This window comes from Bos taurus, chromosome 25 (assembly GCF_002263795.3).
Source record: "Bos taurus isolate L1 Dominette 01449 registration number 42190680 breed Hereford chromosome 25, ARS-UCD2.0, whole genome shotgun sequence".
NCBI lineage: Eukaryota > Metazoa > Chordata > Mammalia > Artiodactyla > Bovidae > Bos > Bos taurus.
Window position 1 is genome coordinate 20,409,713 of NC_037352.1, and position 3,370 is coordinate 20,413,082.

General features: G+C 41.2%; 1 pseudogene; it reads left to right on the forward strand.

The window, feature by feature from the left end:
• The first annotated feature begins 1,176 nt into the window (after window positions 1–1,176).
• LOC107131822 (spliceosome-associated protein CWC15 homolog) lies at window positions 1,177–2,387 on the forward strand (annotated as a pseudogene).
• The last annotated feature ends 983 nt before the right edge of the window (window positions 2,388–3,370 follow it).

Sequence of the window (3,370 nt, forward strand, 5' to 3'; positions counted from 1 at the left end):
GACAACACTCCTTACCAGGAAGAAAGGGGCACATGGTTGGACATGTATTTTGTAGTCTGTTTTCCAGTGTTCATCACTGAGTTCTAAGATACCACAGTTTTCGGAGAGATTCTTCTTTTCACAGCTATAGCTCTGTGCATTTTCCTTAGGGGCTGTCCCCTGAATTTTTCTCCCACACCAGGGGTGCATTCCCTGGAGCTGCTGGGGCAGGTGCAGAGGTGAGGGAGGCAACATGACATGGATTAACAATTGCCAAGTCTCAGGATGCTCTTTGCTTAGCCCTCCTTTGCTTAGCATGTATTCTGCTTGTCAGCTCTTCCTTGAGACCATCAATTAGGTGAATGCTCCAGATTGAATCCATTCTCACAACCAAAGCAACCATATGTGAGAGGTCATTGTTTTCTCTTTGGATCAGAGACTCTATTTGAGGTTTCTTTTGTCATCATTCTCAATAATTCTTGACCTTATCTGAATTGACCTTTTCAATATACATGATAGATAAACAGCTATTTCCCTCTCCCAAATGAGGAAAAGACACCAGTAGTCCAATTATAGGAGAAAAATACAAGTGGCCAATAAATAAGTAATAATAATAGCAATAATAAAAAATAAATGCAAAAAATTTTCAATGAGATATCAATTTTTCATGTGGTATGGCAAAGATTAAAGATTAATAATAGTGTGCATTATCAGTGGGGTTATTGTCAACAGCATTCCCATTGGTGGGAACTATGAATTGGTCCAAAAACTGTAGAGGAAAATCTGGCAAAATTTAAAATAATGCATATCACTGAGAAAGCAATTCCAGTTCTAGTAATTTGCTTTACAGAGCTATTGACAAAAATATGCAAAAATATCTATATTTATGAGTCTATATCTATCTACATAGATATAGATATTTATTGCAGAATTTTTTATACAAGTGAAACATTGGGAAATAACCTAAATCTCCACCGATAGGGGGACAATAAAATCATCTCTGGTTCATCTAGATACTTTGCAGCTGTTAACTAGAATGAGGTGGACCTGGTGTAAAGATCATTGGGTCATTAACCAAAGAAAACAGTGGTTGTTGGTGGTTCAGTTGCTAAGTCGTGTCCGACTCTTGCAACCCTGTGAACTGTAGCCCGCCAGGCTCCTCTGTCATGGGATTCTCCAGGCAAGAATACCGGAGTGGGTAGCCATTTCCTTCTCCAACTAAATAATGAGGCATACCTTCCAGGTCTTGGCCTTTGGCCCTAGGCGCAGAGGTTTCTGGGAGCTGAAAGTCATAATGACGTCTGCATGATCTGTCTGTATGATCTCCGGCCACAGGCTGTATCCGAGCTTGGGCAAAGTGAGCTGCAGGAGAAAACCAGACTACGGGTGGGGCCCGGAAAGGGCCTTTGGAAGTTGAGGCAGAGAACCCAATGTGGGCAGAGGCGGCCCCAGAGCTGCAGACGAGTTTCTCCAGTCTCCGGTGGCCATGGAGAGTACAGTGAGCAGGTGACTCGGCAGAGGGCCACCCCTCACCGAGTGGGGCAGGGGTGAAGAGTCTGCAGGTTCCCTGTGACAACCCGAAGCATAAAGGATGACAACAGCAGCTCAGCCAGCTTTTGAACCTGCAAGAAGAGGTGGGAGAGGAAAAGGTGAAGGTGATTTGAACAAACGCTCAAAGCAGTATTCAAGCAGAGAACTACCCTCTCATACAAAGATAAAATACAGACAGACCACTCAGGATGCCCCTGAAGACGTGTGAATCTGTGATTTCAGGAGAGAGCTGGAACACAGAGAGAGCTGCTGCTGCAAAATAAAAATAGAGATCCGCCAGCCAGAGAACACACAGCCTCTTCTTCAGTGTCAAAGAAGCTCCACTGGACCAGATTCCCACGGCCAAGCTTGATGTAGACCACCCTCTAACAGACGAGGAAGATGAAGATTTTGAAGAGGAGAGTGACGGTGATGACACTGCAGCTCTTCCTGCAGAGCTGGAAAAAATTAAAACAGAAAAAACTGAAGAGCAGGCCAGGAAGGAGCAAGAGCAAAAGCTGAAGAAGAAAGGAGTCCTATAGAAAACACTCTGAGTGGAAACCCTGTCCTTAATCCCACTGGCCCATCCCAGCTTCAAAGTTAAGAGAAGGTGGGATGATGATGTTGTCTTCAAGAACTGTGCAAAAGGTGTAGATGATCAGAAGAAAGACAAAGATACGTAAATGACATGCTGTGATCTGAATTTCATAAAAGTTCATGGAGAAATAAATACTAAAGTTTTATGTGCTTAATTGAAGCCTGTAAAATGTAAACAATCTGACTTTATTTTGTTTTTTTCTTCTCCCCCATTTAAATTGTGTATAGGCTTCCCTAATTTTTAGTTTCAAAATATCTTTTCCTTTATTGACTCCTTACTGGATAAGGACTTAGGAATTGGTTTAACCCAGTTTCCATCTCAATATTTCTAGTCATGTGTTTTCTCTTAAATATGGGAAAAGAAATCTGCTTATTTTAATAATTTAAATAGCCAAATCTGTGTCCCCAACTTTTTTGTTGAAAAGTATACGGCTAATAAAACATTGCCTATTTTTTAAAAATGAGGAATACCCAGCTTGCTTAGAACTTGAAAAATTTTTGTTCTGAGATAATAAAGAAACAAAGGTGTAAAAACAAAGACTGGACTCTCATTCCCATCACTTACAAGCTATACAATTTTTTCAAGTTGCATAACTTCATTAAACCTTGATCTTTATATTGAAAATGAAAGGAGACACAATCACTACTTCATAGAATTACTAAAAAGTTTTGAAGAGATTACATATTAAAACTAAATAAATGCTAGTTCCCATTTGCACAAAGGTAAAAATTTTGCTCAGTTGCTCAGTCATGTCCGACTGTTTGCAACCCATGGACCATAGCCCTCCAAGCTCCTCTGTCTATGGGATTACCCAGGCAAGAATACTGGAATAGGTTGCCATTTCCTCCTCCAGGGGATCTTCTTGACCCAGGGATCAAACCCACATCTCCTGCATTGGCAGGTAGATTCCTTACCACTGAGCCACTGGGAAGGCCCTTATAAGGGCACTAATCCCATTAAACGTCACTCACCTTAATGACCTCATTTAAACCAAATTCCCCCAAAAAGGCCTTTCCTCCAAATACCTTCACTCTGAGAGTTAGGGCTGCAACAGGAGAACTTGAGGGAAGGGAACAATTCGGTCATTAGCATACTCCCAAACTTAACAGAAATCTATTCTAAAACTCCATGGCAGAATAATCCAAGCTGGTAGAACAAGAGCTGGAAGGCAAAAAACTCTGGGTTCTGTGAGAAAGCAGTAATAAATAGTATCAACAGCTAACACTTACTATCACTAGCCACATATCAGGAACTACTTAACAT